The following is an 18,110-nucleotide window of genomic DNA, read 5'->3' as shown; positions in this document are numbered from 1 at the left end:
TTCCCGGACAGCTCAAAAGAGGAAGGGAAGTGCTACAAAAGGGAGAGAGGGCCAACACTTGCAAAAGCAAGGAAATACATCTGGGCAGAGTTGGAGCAAAAAGACAGTATAAAAGGCCACGAGAAGCAAGACATTGCTACCGAGCTTCTTATCTCTACATTCTATTGCTATTCTGTATTATGCATTTAATTTATAGACAATAGAAATCTCATTTCAACTTATATTCAATCTCTCCATATTTTGCATGAGTAACTAAATTTCCAAATGGGTTGAGAAGTACTTAGCTAGCATGACCTAAGATTTTCACTTTATGCAATCATCTTGTCTTATGTATGCATCATTCACTCTTTAGAGATACTTGAGAGAGTAGTCTAAAGAAAGAATCTAGACTTGAGAGAGTCATATTAAAATCTAGGCTTGAGAGAGTCAGATAAAAACCGCATAAGCAAGAGATAGAAACTTAGACATAAGTTCTGTTTGCTATTACGCATCGCATGCACCCTAGAGATAGGATATGATAGTATGCGGTCACCTTATGTATGTGTGCATCATTTATCATCGCATAGACAAGAATAGAGGCTTCGACATAAGTCCTATCGACATTTTCGTATACATCGCATGCGTCCTAGAAATAGGAATTACGGCATTTGCATTGAGAGATGATATGTTGTTGTTTGTGTGTAGCATGATCGCATAACTTGAACGCAATCTTAGAAAGTGTTAGCTAAACTCCCTTCTCAACCCGTTCATCACATACTCATTGTAACTCTCGATTTCATCAATTATTTATTTCGAAGTCCGTCGCATAGGAAATACATTTAATCAAAACACCATCCAACTTATTTGTTGTCACCACTGCAAAGGAATCAAATTTTACTATCGCATATTAACTCAATAGTCCCTATGTTCGACCCTGGACTTACCAGGAAACCTAGTGAGATTTATACTTGGGTCTTACTAGGAAAACTTGCATGTGCAACGCATAACACATCACCGCAACTCATACCATAATTGCATCACCATTTACAACGCATCAGAAACCCAGACAGCAAACGAGTGCGTTCGCAACCCTCCCACTACGTCGAGATTCCCTTTACTCTTGAGGTGGAACCGACCTACTGGATGAACTCCCAGCAACAAATCGTGCTGATGTAGCAGGTTCTTCAACAACTCTTGTTGAAGTTTTAGTAGTTTCATTGGAAAGCTCACGTAACACGAATTTGTTTTGTGGATTATGCTCCCTTATATGATCCTCCTCCAGGAAAGTAGCATTTGTTGAAACAAACACCCTATTTTCCTTCAGATCATAAAAATAATCCCCTCGTGTACCTTGGGGTAGCCTACAAAAAGGCATAACCTCGACCGTGATTCCAATTTCTTGGGATTAGCCTCACGCACATGTGCAGGGCAACCCCAAATGCGGAAGTGACGTAAACTAGCTTTACGCCGTTCCACAACTCCAGAGGCGTTCTTGCAACACTCTTGGAGGAACACAGTTGAGTATGTATATCGTAGTCTCCACTGCGAAACCCCAAAAATGAGTCTGGTAAGGAAGCGTAACTCATCATCGAGCGAACCATGTCTAACAAAGTCTTATTTCTCCTCTCCACTACACCATTCTGTTGAGGTGTACCCGGCGCTGAGAGTTGGGAAACGATTTCATGTTCTATCAAATAGTCCTGGAATGTTGAGTCCAAAAAATCTCCACTTTGATTCGATCAAAGTGTTTTATTTCGTCTATCCAATGCATTTTCAACCTCAGCCTTGAACTCTTTGAACTTTTCAAAGGATTCAAACTTCTGTTGCATAAGATAAACATACCCATACCTGGAGTAATCATCAGTAAAACTGATAAAATACTCATAGCCATCTTGGGCTTGTACATTCATAGGACCACAAAGGTCAGAATGTACTAACTCAAGAGGCTCCTTGGCTCTATAACCTTTTCCAGAAAAAGGTCGTTTAGTCATCTTACCCTCAAGGCAAGATTCGCACACTGGTAATGAATTTTCTTCTAACTCACTTAGAAATCCATTCTTCACCAATCTCTCAATCCTATTGAGAATGATATGCCCAAAATAAAAATATCAAAGTTGGTCATTTTCTTTTGGGGAAATTCGTCAACGTTTTGATTGAGTTACGACAGTTCTAAAAAATTTAGTATTATGGAGGGAATTAATGGCTAACGGCCTTAGCACATATAAATTCGATTCCAGATTTGCTGTGCAAATAAAAACACTATCTTTATGAATAAACGTTTTATCCATATTAAACGAGATAGTACATTTACATTGCAATAAACACTTTACAGAAATAAGGTTCCTCTTTAGTTCAGGAACAATATATACATCAGTTAAAATAAGAAACCTATTCTCTAAAGCTAACTGGAGTCCTCCAACTGCCAAAGTTGAAACAACGTACCCGGTGCCTACTCGCATCGTCATCTCACCGGCCTCCAATTGTCGCCAAGATCTAATCCCTTGAAAAGAAGAACAAACATGGTTAGTGGCGCCTGAATCAATTATCCAGGCAGAATCATCATTCTCCACTAAACAAGTTTCAAGTAGCCTTGGCTGCTTTCTTCTCTTTCAGATACACAGGAAAGTTCCTCTTCCAGTGTCCATCTTGGTTGCAGTGGAAACATTTTCCTTTAGCAACCCGTGGACGCCTCCTTGGGGCGACAGGCAGTGGGTTAGTAGGTGCCTTCCCTTTTCCCTTACCACCCTTCTTTTTCTTTCCTTTTGCAGAGTTAGAAGCAAAAGGTGCAGACTTCGTTCCTGAGGTCGAACCTCTATGGAACGTCCTGGAGGATGAAACAACATTTGTCTCACCCTTCTGCCTCTCCTTACTTTTCAATAAAGATTGGTATGTCTACAACTCGTTGAGGAGAGTTGTAAGGTTATATTTCACTTTGATAAGAATCACATTGCTAACAAAGTGCAGGAAGTCTCCCGCAAAGAATGCAGGATTATGCTAACCTGGCTGCCCTCATCGATGGTAGACCCATTAAACTCTGCCACATTAAAGTGGACCATCATGTTTAGCACATGTTCACGAACAGATGTGTCTTCTTCCATTTCGGAGTTGAATATGTATTTAAGAGCCTCATGCATGAGTTGTTCAGACGGTTGTCCAAACATCCCCCGTAAGAACTCCATAATCTCACGCGCTGAGACCATAGGCTCATGTTTCTTGGCCAAGACTTCAGAAAGACTTGCCAAGATTTAGGCTCGAGCCTTCTCATTTGCCCTTGTCCATCGCTCATATGCCTCCCGAATATTTCGAGCGACATTAAGAGTTTGAATAGGAGGACAAACCTCCGTGAGAGCGAACATGAGATTCTTGATGATCAGGATCGTCGTGATCATGTGTTTCCATGTTGTGAAATTATCACCAGTAAGTTTTTCAGTGCTTAGCAATGCCAACGTGATTGTTGCCATTTTGAAAAAGTTGCTGAAAATACGAACAAAACTTTATTAGATTTTGCTAAACCACTTTTAAACCAATCAGTTTTGCAAAACAGTTTCAAGTACCCTAAGTTATAGACTTCTATTTTGTAATGATGGCCTGATGAGGCAGGACAAACGCCACCGGTGGGGTGATCAGTTGCCCCTTCGCTGGGATGAGACATTCTCAACCATTAGGTAGAACCAACTCTTGAAACTGAACCTAACAGCCACCATTTTTGGGTCCAGAATCATAAACTTTTAACTATTCCGCGTAAGTGTAACCCCTCTCTTTCGGTGCCAGATTCCTACCCTAATGAGCCCACCGTAGGGAAGAAATAGATTAGGATAAGAGACTCAGTTACCTTATCCTCTTACAGGAGATCAAATAAAGAAACATGCAAAACTGCCATCCTTTAGGGGGACACTCCCAGGGTGCCTCGAGGCGATGCAATGGTAACTTTATTCAACCTAACAAGGGAGACCGAGGGATATGTTGTCGCACTTCCTGCTCCCACTTACTATGAACACTCTCTCCATCTACCTTGATATTGGCCTATTTAGGACACGCCAAAGGTGTCGCGAGGTCGAGGGTAGATCTCACGGTGTGGACTATTTAGGAGAAACGTGAAAGGTTTAAGTGAAGCATCTCATGCTCCAAGTACCTCCCACTGAATGTTCTACCTAGGGATTCATTAACCTAGACAATGCAGCTACTGATTTTAGTCTAAGTCGTCTTCTTAAACTCAGTTCATAAACAACGTTTGTCTATGAAATATGAACAAGTTCAAGTAGTCACATTTAAACACTTTAATGGACTGTCCTTAACTTGCATGCATGCATCAAATCTATCTAATTCACCTTTTCAGGTAAGTTCCCAAGTAAGGGTGTTACGTTTACATCAACTTAAATACCCCAGCCTAGACAAAACTTGCCTTAGACAAAAGGTCCCTTATAGATAGATTTTCTACACTTTAACCTTTTATTAGACAATTTAATCCCATTAAACTAAATAAAAGATTAACACTTCAAAACCATGAATTAAACCTAATTGAGCATGCATATCTTTCTTATTTCTTTTAGTTCTAATTTCTCTTTAACTTTTAAAAAGAAACAACTAAAAAACATTGTGCACAACGAGGCGTTTATAACATTTATAAAGTAACCTATGTGTCATGTTTCATGCAATTTCTGGTCATTACTATATATAACTTTTATATAACGTGTAACAACCTAGCAAACATGCTATCATTCACCCTTATACTATAACAATTATAACATGAAGATGATGCATGTCAATGCTATTTATGCATGCATAAATATAACTCTTATATTATACGATGCATGAGCATGCTCTTACATAATTAAAATCATGCTTCTCTAAATTATAACAATTACAATAAAGAGATGATGCATGACCATTGCATAACCTAAGGTGGGATTTACTATATGTGCATACCATATGACATATAAAAAAAAATACATCGCATGTAATAAATAAAGGATTAATAGATCGGGATGAGCCTTTACAAAAATCGGAATGAAAAAATAAGCTTATCTATTACATTTTCCATCGAGCAAACCGGTTCATAGGCGAATCGGGTCTTGAACCGCCAGGAGGTCTTCATCGTGTAGCAAATGTCGCAGGTAGATGATCTTCAGCGTGCACTAGACGATAGAAGCATACGTAAACGATCGCGTAAACAACGACGAGACTACGAAGCCTGATCGTCTATGCGATCGTGTAGCGCGAGGATAGGTAAACGATTTTTCATGCGTTACTAAGCGATCGTTTAGTCAGTTACTAAGCAGTGAAGCTTGCTGACCTAAATGATCTTTCAGTGTGTGCGTGCGTTAAACGATACGCAAGCATCTCATCGTCTAACCGATGTGTGCAACCAGGTAAACGATTTACCTTGCGTTACAAAGTGATCATTTAGTCAGTTACTAAGCGATGAAGCTTGCTAACCTAAACGATCGTTTAGCGTGCGCATATGATCCGCGAGCATCTCATCGTCTACACGATGTGATACTCAGTGATCGCATACTCGATCATCAAAACGATACGATCAATTCTTGATCGCATACCCTTTCGTTTAACCGATGCGTTCAACAGCGATCGCGTACTCCTTCATCTTTACGATGCGATCAATAGCGATCGCGTAGCACATCTTCTGCACGATGCAATCAACCCTAGATCGCCTCCTTCCTCGAAGAACCGCAACCCTTGCCCAGAACTTCGACGAACGACTCAAAACTTCAAACAAACTTTGAATACAGACTCGATAACGATTATTAATGCCCAAAATATGCAGGGGCCTTTACAAACAGCCGCAAAAGTAAAAGGATCTAAATCAAACCGAGGCTAATCAACCCGAAAACATCTATTAATCTCGCACATCCACAGCAAATTTAACCATTAAACAGCGTAGAAATGCACCCACCATGAATGTACATGTCAGTTAGTTGCAACAGATGAAATTGGACTATCAAAACCTGACTCTGATACCAATTGAAGGATCTCTTGCCGAAGAGTTCCATGAGCACGTTCGGATCGCTCCGATCTCACAGTGAACCGAAATACAACATTATACATTCAACGCACAATTATGCAAACAAATGTTTAATTAACGACATGCTATGAACAACAAAATAACAAGAGAATAAGTGTCATACCAGTTGAAGACATTCTTCAAACTTCAGCACTCAAAGCAGCGGAAAACCTCCACGCGATCTACCAATGCCCAGCGGAAGCGTCGACTGCAGCAGCACAAACAACCGCAAACACGAACGCCGTGGGGATGACACCACCAGAAAAGAGCCCCGGGTATTCTCGAAGTGAGAACCTAAAGCATGGTCTTTGGTGAATTTGGCAGAGGAATGAGGAAACGTGAATCGTGTAGGCGATAAGCAAGTGGGAGGGAAAAAGACGTTATCGCATAGCAAGATGCTTATCGTTTAGGAGAAGCTACACGATTGTGTAGGTTTTACTGAACGATCGTATAGGAAAAGGTATACGATTATTTAGCAAAATAGGCACACTATACGATCATTTAGAGAAGCTATGCGATCGTGTAGGCAACAGTGTGTGATCCTTTAGGCGCGAGAAGGACGATTGTTTAGGTGGAGAGTGCTATCGTATAGGCTCTCAAAACTTCAGCGATAGCTTTCTTTTCACCAATGCGCGCTCACTCTTTCTTTTGGACGGGCGATTGAACGATAGATTCAAAAAATGAAACCATTTCATTTTTATTTCATCGGTTACAATAACCGACTCATTCCCACTAACCCACGTCCAAACATGAAAATTGACTTAATCATCATATAATTAACCAATTAATTAATTATAAATATAATCATATTATATTTTTATCCTATAGTTTGATATCACATATCTACTATAGTATTTTCTCCTCTACTTGATATAAATCATATTTATATCTAATTTCCTCCAAAATAATCTATCCCATACATTTAGCCAATTATATCATATATAATTAACCAGTCCAATTATATCATATATAATCGAACTTCCTCTTGTCAATTTGAACATTTCAAATTAACCTAAATACTGGTTTTCGACTTTATCCAAGCTACCCAAGAGACCTAATGGACCTATGGCTTGAAGCTCCAACAGTCCGTGAATAGCTGACTAAACTCTTTAGCCACGAGATCCACCATCCGTTAACTATCAGGAATTCCACTAAAGACCAACAGTTGAACTCTTCTTACCAAAGATATATTTCTGTGTCCTTTGGATATAACCAATCATGTGTACGATGACCTTTCACAGATGCTCGTAAGTACAGCTGGGCCAAATTACCATTTTGCCCCAATAGTTACATCTCACTCCTTAAGTACCACTGATTCCTCTAATGAACAATACAACATAGTCCAACTATGTGTGAACACCTCTCGGGCCAAGAGAAGGTGTGTGGCGCCACATCGTTCAAGCCCCGGAATCAACCCTTAAGGGAGCTATCTATCTATTTACCCCTGCCTCGGAGAAGGATAATCTCATCTTGTGTAGCTGACCCCAGCTCCAAATCAGATAAATCCCCAAAATAGTAGTTTGAATTAGCGACCTAGCCACTTCGCACCCATACAAATCAAAAGACCACCCTCAATGGCACGAGTTCCCAACTCACTCAAGATTGAGGTCATGTTACCTTGGTCATCCTAGTGAAGTGAAGCATCTGTCATGAACCAGTGTTATTAATAACGAGACGTTAACACTTCGTGATCAGGTCTTATACAAACTCTTTGTATAGGACGCCCCCGCTCGCATGTCCCAACATTGAATGATCAGATCAGACCATCTGTGACAAGTCAAACACTTGTGACCATTCCACAAAGTGGGTCGTATCCGTATTGTTACCAGGATAAGTTTCCCTCCTATATCCATATACTACAGACCATTTTGGTTATCACTCAAGACATGATCCACTTGTATGTCACCACATACATGCTTAGTCACATACAGATAACCAGGATTTTATGTTTATTGGTTTGTGGTAAAGAAAATAAAACAAGTAACTAAGCAAAATACAAGATGTGAAGTAAATATCATATATTAACAACACAAGCGTTCGTACAAACTGTTTACAAACTACAAGACACGAGACTTAAGGGCATCAATCCCAACAAATAGATCATAGTCCTACTATGAATAAACCCTTCTCGGATCAATAAAAGATGTGGTGTCATATTGTTCAAGCCCCAGAATCAGCTCTTAAGGGAGCAATTTATCTACTTACTCCTGCATCGGGGAAGAAATGAATTCCATCTTGTGTAGTTGAGTTCGTAGCTCCCCAATCAGACAAATCCCTAAAGTGGTAGGCTTGTTGAGTTGGCGATCTGGCCACTCTCACCCATGCAAATCAAAGGACCGCCCTCATAGGCAAGAGCTCACAATTCACTCAAGATTAAGGTCATGTTACCTATTGTCATCCTAGTGAAACTAAAGTCTCAATTATGAAAGGCCTTATATAACGAGACTAAACATTTCATGGTCCGGTCTTATACAAACTCCTTTGTATAGAATATCCCCGCTCGCATGTCTAATACATGAATGATCAGGATCAGATCATTTGTAGCAATTTACAACATTTGTAACACCTACAAAGGGGGCCACATTCGTAGTGTTAATAGGATAAGGTATCCCTCCTTTATCCATATACTACAAACCATTTAGTTTATCACTCAAAGCACGATCCACTTGTATGTCTCCACATACATGCTTAAGTTACAATGATAACCATGGATCTTAGTTTATTGGTTTGTGGTTAATGCAACTAAAATATCAAAAATTTCATAGACTGAAGTGAATAAAATATCATATATTATAAATCACAAAATTTTTGTTCATACAAATGTTTACAAACTATAGGACCCTACGAGATTTAGGGTATCAACCCCAACATGCAATATATAGATAAGGTTTGGTGCGTTATCCTAGTGACACTGCGGATACAACTCACTTTGTAACTGTTACATGAGTTGTAAGTAGTACAAACGATATGGTCCATATTGTTCATGTGGAAACATGTGAGTGGGGGTATCATGTATAAGAGTTTATATAAGACTAGACTGTGAAATGATTGGTTTCTCTTTATAACACCGTAACTTAAAAAGTACATTTCACTAGGATGACCATAGATGACTTGACTTTAATCTTGAGTGAGTTATGAACTTTTGTCTGTGAGGGTAATCCTTTGATCTGTATGAGTGAGAGTGACACGTTTATCCGACTCAATAAGTCTATCATTTTAGGGTTTGACTGAATAGAAAGCTAGGAACATAGCTACACAAGATGGAATTTACTCATTTGTACTAGCTCATTAAGGATTAAATAATTTATTCATTAAGAATCAATTAGTTTTGGATTAGTTTTAATTGTTCAAATTAAATAAGAAAATTAATTGTATAAGATACAATTAATACAATGTATATAGATACATTATAATATAAGTTAACTTTGAATAAGATTTAAAATTATACTTTATTAAATAAAAGAGATGAATATTTGAATAAATGTTCAAATATTATTTATATGAATAAGATTCACCTAAGATTATAGGTTAAAATTAATATAAATGAGATTCATATTAAACTATAGGTTATGTGAGATAGTATAATTTAAATATGATTCAAATTAAATTAAATATGTGATATTTAATTTATTAGTTAATTAATTAATCTTATTAATTTAATTATATATATTAAATATGATTTAATATATATTTAATTTATATTATTAATTTAATTATATTAAATTAGATTCAATAATATTATTAAGAATAACTCCCAAGGAAGTTATCCTTTATGTTGGAGGAGGAAGTCATTGATGGAAGAGGAATCACCGGGTTGTTCGGTTCAATGGTTGGGAAGCTAAGCTATATTACGTTAGTGTGTTGTGCAGAAGAGAAGAAAAATATAGTGATTTTGGATCACAAGAACTCTTTGCAAACTCTCATCCTCTTTGAAAAATTATTGATTCCCTTACCAAAATTTGAAGAGTCCAAAACATTTTTCTGTTCTTACCTGACAATAGTGAGAAGGATCATTTTGGTGGTGTTCTCACTAAATGAAGTTTTCTACTGTTCGTTGGAATAAGGATAGTCCATGGGTTCGTGACACTAGGAGAGGATTTTTGTTAAGAAAGAATTCGTTAAGAGTGAGTTTTCTAATCTTCACGTTCTCGGTAGAAAGCATGCTTAAATTTTTTGTGTTTATCCTGTATATTTGCTTCTATGTTTTTCAGTGTTTTTCAAATTAAATTTCAATTGCACGATGATTATTCGCTTCCACGAGGAATTTGATTCCTCCAATTGGATCAATTACACCGCAATTAAAAGAGCTACTAAGAACATTTTAGGATTAAGTGAAAAGAGCTTCACATGAGATTCATGTGTTTTGCTATAATTCTAAAAAAAAAATCATGTTTTGCTATATTTGTAATGGTTGAATCCCACAGCAGAAGCGTTTGATTGCTTTTGCCATAGATTTTATTTAGATAAAAAAAATCAAAAAATTGAAGAAACAAAATTAAATAACAAACTATCTTGTTGTAATTTCAATAGGTTAAGTATAGAATTTAGGAAAAGAATAACAATTACCTTTGAAGAACTCTTCTTCAAAAAATGTGATCTCCTCCAACAAGTTCATCTCATTCTCAATGAAAATGCTTTCAAAGGGTCTTTCTTGCTATGCCTTTTAGCAAGGACCGATTGGTGGGAGTCTTCTTGAAAGATTAAGAAATTTTGTGAAGGAGAGCAACAAAGAAGTCTTAGAAAATTTATCTATCCTTTAGAGTAGAGAAAAAAGTGAGAGCTTCTGGAAAAAAAATCCAAAAGAAAAAAAAAATCATATTCTAGAGTAACTCCCATCTAGGACTTAACGTAGGGAAGTTAATTGTCGGGAATGCGTCCAAAGTTCCACATTGATTAGATAAAGAGAGGATCATGGCTACACAAGGGAGAACAACTATCTCCATCGGTATGAGGCCTTTTGGGTGAAACTAAAAATAACGCCATGAGGGTTATACCTAAAGTGGACAATATCATACCATTATGGAGATATTTGGAGGGTCGTTATCCCTATCAAGTGCTATCAGAGTCATGCCCCTAACTTAGTCATGTCAGTAGAATCCTCAAGTGCTAAACAAAGATGTATAGTAGAGCCTTGGAAGTGGATATATAAGGCAGGACAACTATCTCCTATGCTCAAAGTAGATATCACAACCTTAATAATAATATATATATATATATATATATATTTCAAAAGGTTATTACAAGTTTGGTTTATGAAATTTAAGGTTTGTTTTTATTTGATTTCTTAACTTTGAAAATAGGTTTGTAAGCTTTTAATTTTATGTCCATTAATTCCTTGAACTTTTGAAAATGTCATATAGATCCCTAAACTTTCAATTTTATATACAATAGGTCTAGACACTTTCAAATTTGAGTCTAATAGATCTTTGACCTATTCAATATTTTTTAAACTAAAATCAAGGGATGTAAGAAAATTGAAAGTTTAGAGTCTTAGACCTAAGTTTTGTTTTTATATATGTTGGATCAATTAACTTTTAAAAATTTAGAATATGGAAGATCTATTTGACAGAAAATTGAAAGTTAATCGACCTATTAGACATTTTAAAAAGTTCGAGGACCTATTAGATATATTTTAAAATAAAATGATCAAATCGAAAAAAATAAAGTTTATAGACTAAATTTATAATTGAAACAAAATAAAGAAAAGAAAATATTTAAAAGAAAAAAGATCTTACTTTTTTCCTAAAACAAAATAAAAGAAGAAGAAAAACAAAATAAGTAAAGCCTTATTGAAACGAAATTCCAAGTTGGTGTATTCATTTCCCAAAAATGTAGAATTCACAAGAGAAATGTGAGAGAAGAGAAACCTACTAGGGAGATACGAAATTGCTAAAATAAGTTTCGAAAAAAGAAAATAAAAACAAAGTTTCAAATTACTCAAACCATATAATGTTGCACTTCCCATTACAATTACAATCCGTATAGCCCTACACATAGCCATCCATGTCACAAATCACAAAATTGAAAATGTCTTACTTAACTAATATATAGTAATTAGATTTAAAGTATTAGCGGATATAGTATAATGTAAAAAAAATAACAAACATAGCAAAAATTTTAGATCTAACTCCTAGAATCGTTCACGAGATCATATCATCAGTAGAAGTCTATAGGTGATATACTATATCGTTTATACGAGTCTATCATGAATAGATTTCATGCTATACTTGCACCTCTTTGAAAATTTTGTTATACACTTAATTACTAGCACTAAAAGTACTAACCTTGCAATTATCCTATTTTTAAGATTCAAATACTATTTTGGTCTTTCTAGTTTGAGGTCTGTTCAATTTTAGTCCCCATAAGAATTATATTTTTCACAAATTTTAAATTTAGTCACTTAAAATAAATTTTTATCGAAATTCTAAAGCATAATAATAATTTTTATGCAAAGAAATACAATATGCGACTATAATTTCAAAATTTTGGGTGAAAATGCTAATAAATTAAAAAAAAAAAAAGAGTAAAAAAATCAACCATAAATAAAGAAAGGGACTAAATAAAGATTTCTTTAAAATACAATGACTAAAATTAGGCAGAATAATGTTTAAACTACAGAGATCAAAATAGTTCTTTCAACCTATTCTTTGTTTTGGATGGATTCTGGAATAAGGGTAAAATGGTCAAAGGAGCAAGAGAAGACTAAAGGGATAGGCCCAAGGACAAATTGGGCTTAGTGGGCCTCGGTTCAACTGAGATCGAGCCTCTTATGTTAGCCTAATGCCAAAGACCCAGCATAGCTACGCCTTAAGGAATGAAACCCTAGCATGCCTAGCAATGTCGAGTCAGTCGACCTCAACCAAGAATGAGATCGAGGTCGGGGCTCGGAGTTTGATGAATAGGGCATGCTAAATGCACGTTTTGGCCCATTTGGCTTGAAAGATAACCTAGCTCATTTAAGATTAGGAAATTCATACCCTAATCTTAGTTGGACTAAGATAAATCTTGGACCAAATCCCCTACAAATACATCAATATTATAACTCTATAAGAGGTAACTGAAACTTCAACTTCTTCTCTATTATACAATTATCTTACTGACTTAAGCATCAGAGTCATTTTCTTTCTTTTGTAGATCATCTCTTCTCCAAAATTACAAATTTACCATTGATGTCGCGTGGAGGTCAGGTACATTTTCCTTTGACCAAAATTTGACACCAATATTTTTTATGACAAAAGCTTTGTTTTCAAAAATATCCATGGCCAACCACTCTTTTAAAAAGCAATATAAATAATTTTTTAAAAAAATCAGCCTTTAGAAATTAGAAAATACATACATGTCCATATTCCAATATGTTAATATAAAATTGAAAACAATCATTTCTTTTTTATTTAAAAAAAAAAATTGTATTTTACATTTATAGAAAAATAAACGAAGGACGATGGGCCAGTGCATAAGAATCTTCACGTGTATACTACATTCCAACAGCAAAGACAAAATCCCCTAATATTATTAAATTAATTCCATAATTATTTATTTGTCCAATTGCCAAAGACAGAGAAATAGGGAAAACAATGTAAATATTATATATATATATATATATATATTTTTTTTTTTTATGGTGTTCAAAAATTAAAATGTTGTGGGGGTGGTGACTGGACAGCCTAATACCTAACCCTCATACTTGTACTGACTACATAATATACTGAAATGCAGAGCCAATTATTATTTTATTTATTTATCTTAAATTAAAAAAGAAAAAAAAAAGAAAAAAAGAAAAAAGATTAAATTCTTTTAGGAATTATTCTATATTCTTACTGTATTTTTGTTTGGGCATAATTTATTGCTGCTTAAACATATGTGGACAGATTGGTGCGTTACTATGAATATTTATTTATTCTAAGACGGAAAGGGAATTAATTATGGGGAAATGCTTTTTCGGATTTTTCTTATAAAAGAAATTTAAAATATTGTCATTTCTCTGACTTCTTTATCCCATGCATGGAATTAAGTGGAAACATAAAATTAATTTAAGGGGTTTTCAAGGAATTTTTGTTCCCACATATATTCTTTTCTTAGTTTTATTTTTTATTATTTATTTTTTAGTTTTTCCAAAATTAATTGTGCATGCCAATTTTTTATTAAAATATTGGATGAAAATTTTAATATAGTTGAGTGATAATGCACTGATTGATTACTTTTTGTTTAATCGTGTAATTATTGGATTCGTGAAAAATAAATGGGAGCATTATTTGGAAATTGATATGAAAAATTGTAGATAAAAGTGTAAACTTAAATATTAAAATAATTTTGAGTGACTAAAAGTGTGTTAACAATGGTATAACTTATTTTGACAATTTTAAGGTCACTCTCAAACATGCACTAAATTGAACGCTTTAAATTTTAAAATACTTTTTAAAATTTAATTAAATTTTGAAAATTTGTTTTCTTTTAAAAAGTTAAATTATAAATTTGACCTATATAATTTGAAGAAAATTAGAATGTAGTCTCTATATGGTTTGATAAAATCCTCCTAAATAGACTTTACATAAGTCGTAAGAAATATTTATGAGAATTTATCAAACTATTAAGATATTTATGAGGTTTTTTTAGATGAAGATTATTTATGAGATTTATCAAATTATAAGAACTAAACTCTAACTTGAACTAAATTCTGGTTTTTCCAACCATGAAACCAAATTTATAATTTAACTATTTTTTAACCATAGTTTCTTCAAGTTTTCTAAATATAAGAGAACATTTTATAAAAATAAATAAATAAATAAAATGTCACCAGAATTTTAAAACATTTTCTTTTAAAAAAAGTTAAAATATTTGTTGAAGTGCGCATTATACACACGACGTGTGTTAAAAATTTTCTAACGTATGCATTATCTGAATTTGATTTAATTAAAAAATTAGATGATAAAACATTTAGTTCCCGTTTAGTAACTATTTGGTTATTTTTATTTTTATTTTTGAAAATTAAGCCTATATTATTCATATTTTTTAATTTACATATTTATTAAGTATAATGATTGAATTCTTAGTCAAATTCCAAAAACAAAAACAAATTTTTAAAAAACTAGTTTTTTTAGTTCTCAAAATTTGGCTTCATTTTTTAAATCATTGGTGAAAAGTAGATATCAAATAAAGAAATTTAGAGATGGTGGAAATAGCGTTTATAGACTTAATTTAAAAAAAGAAATTATCATCCAATGGAGCTTAATTTTTGGAGTATATTAGAAAATAATATTTCACTTTTGAGCTAGGAAAAGAAATAGGAAAACATTTGTAATGACTTTATTTTTACAAATGTTGAAATGAGTTTTCATTTCAAATTGGATGTTCATGAATAGTAATTCCAATTATGTGATCATTTTTTTTCCAACTTGAAAATTATTTTTGGAAAACAAAAATTGTGAAATTCAAAATTTTTGTAATTTTCTTTTAAAAAATCAATGATAAAGTAAAAATAATAATAAAACCAGTTACAATGCTTGCATGTGTAAGCGTTTCAAAAGATAGTATAATCTAATGAGCACAAACTTGGGGCCCATTTCATAGACAATTTATTCTTTTTCCATTTTAAAAAACAGCATATTTGGCAGCCTCATAATATATAAAGAATATATATAATTTTCAAGTTATATATAATATTATATTTGCAAAAGGAAAATTATATTTCAGTTCTGTTTCTAGAATATTACAGCCCAAGCTCTTTTTGGTTTCAAATTCATCCTTTTTAATGCATAATATTTACACATGTATAAAATTTCTTTAAAATACATGAATTAACATAATTTTAGAGAGATGTTTTAATTAAATAGATAGTAACTATCTTTTTCTATTAATATGAATGCTTTTTTTATCTTCTCTCATATTCCTCTATTTTCTCTCGACTTCTTTTAATTTGAATTATGTCATAATTTTTTTCCTACTTTGATAGAAACTTAGTGAAGTTAATTTTATTAGGTAGTTTGATTTTATATAGAATTGAATAAAAATAGTTATAAATCACAAACGAAGCATATAGTGCAAACAAAAATCTCATGTTAAGTTAGAAAATGGATAAATCCATGCTATATAAGTGAGGCCAATTATCTTAATTGATATGAGATTTTTTGGATTATTCCAAAAACAAAGTCGTGAGAATTTAGATGAAGAGTAGACCTATCACATTGGATAGACTTATAGGAAGAGTATATCTTTATTTTAGGAGCGAGATTAAGGGTTCAACATATAGTCCACAAAAATGATCCATTGTTGTGTTATATACGGCTTTGTTTTGGGCATTAATAAGAGTAAGCTCTCATAGACGAAGCATTAATAAGAGTAAGCTCTCATAGACGATTGAGAGTGGATGGATGAGAAAAAACTCAAGGTGACGATACTTTGTTTGATGGGAAAATTATTAGCTACAAACAAAGTGTCACATTTGTTAGAAAAGGAATATATCCATGTTATATAAGTGAGAACAATTATCTCTATTGGTATAAGGTTTTCATAGAGTTTCAAAAGCAAAGTCATGACAAACGTTTATGCCCAAAGTGGATAATACGAACCATATTGTGAAGATAGGTGGAAGTTCCATTGTCCTTATTAGTAAATCAACACAAATTATTAGTTTGAAATTTTATTGATATAACTCTAAAGTTGAAGGATGAGATATTTTTTTCAAACCTTTTTATGATAGTAAACTCAAATGCAGCTGCCAAAATGAGTATAGCTCAACTGACATCAAACATGAATTATTGATCTTGAAGTCAAAGATTCGATCTCCATCTCACATATTCTAAAAGACCCTCAAATACTGCTTTAAAAGCTCATTATGATATATATGTGTGATAAGTGAGAGAGAGTGTAATTAACGAGGGTTTAATAAGAGAAATTGTACATGTAAAGAAATTTCGCATGCAAGCCAACAAGAGCGTAGTTTAACTGACATAGTATTCATATTATTAACCTCGTGGTCTGAGGTTCGATCTCCTACCCCACACTCTAATTACAATATCTTTCAAAAAAAATAATAATAATAAGGAAATTTCGCATGCAAAAGTGAAAATGTAATGAACAAGTTAAACAAATTTTTGTGGAGTGTTATTAGAATAAACTAATTAATAATGAGTACTGTTTGAAATAGTAAAAAGTAACTTTAACCAGAATTTGTTTAGATAAACAAAATTATTCTCAAAAACTTATTTAAAAACACTTTAAGCTGGTTTGAGAGAGAGTACTTTAGAGTAATTCTTTAAACAAAAAAAAAAAAAATACACAAAAGAAAAGCTTTCTTAAATTTCAATATTGCTGTGTTCCTCTCAAATCACTTTTAAGTATTATTGAATTTTTTAAGCAATTTTGTCAATGACCAAACACTGGTTGTTTAAATATAGCAGATTATTTATAGTTTTATTTTAAATTTAGCAGATTTTGTTTGTTCTCTTACCTCTTATTTATTATAAGGAAAGTACTTCAATTCTAGTTAACTTCCAAAAAAAAAAAAAAAAACTAAAACTAAAAATTATGTTTTTTAGTTTTTAAAAGTATAATTGTTATAAATAATAAAATTGCAGAAAATATTTTCAAATATAACTAAATATTATTATCTATACATCTATTAGTGTCAACGATAAACACTTATATATGTCTATCAATATCTATCGGAGTCTTTTTAAATATAAAAATAAATAAATATCTACACATTATAGCAAAAAGTTTCAAAAGTTCAAAACTATTTACTATAAAATATAAATATTTTTGGGATTTTTTTATTTATAAGAATTTATCTTTTCAAAAGGGGTCTTTTTAAATATAAAAAATAATTAAAAATGCTTACCTTTATTTTTTTAAAAAAAAAAAAGTAAAAATTAAAATGGTTATTAAGTGAAAAAAAATATTTTCAAGCGTTTAAGATTTTGGCCGTAGCTCTAATTTCTTTTTAAAAAGAAAACTACTATATATAATAAAAGAATTATTCTACTGTTTTAAAAGATCATCTTAAAACTCCCTCTGAATTTAATCGGGGTACCTTTAAGATTTTTATTTTTTTTTAAAAAAAAACGTAACTAATTATCTAATGAAATTGTGGAAAGAGACCTTTTTAAATATATAA

The sequence above is a fragment of the Benincasa hispida genome, unplaced genomic scaffold, assembly GCF_009727055.1.
Source record: "Benincasa hispida cultivar B227 unplaced genomic scaffold, ASM972705v1 Contig446, whole genome shotgun sequence".
Classification (NCBI taxonomy): domain Eukaryota; kingdom Viridiplantae; phylum Streptophyta; class Magnoliopsida; order Cucurbitales; family Cucurbitaceae; genus Benincasa; species Benincasa hispida.
Note: the sequence above shows the minus strand (reverse complement) of the source record.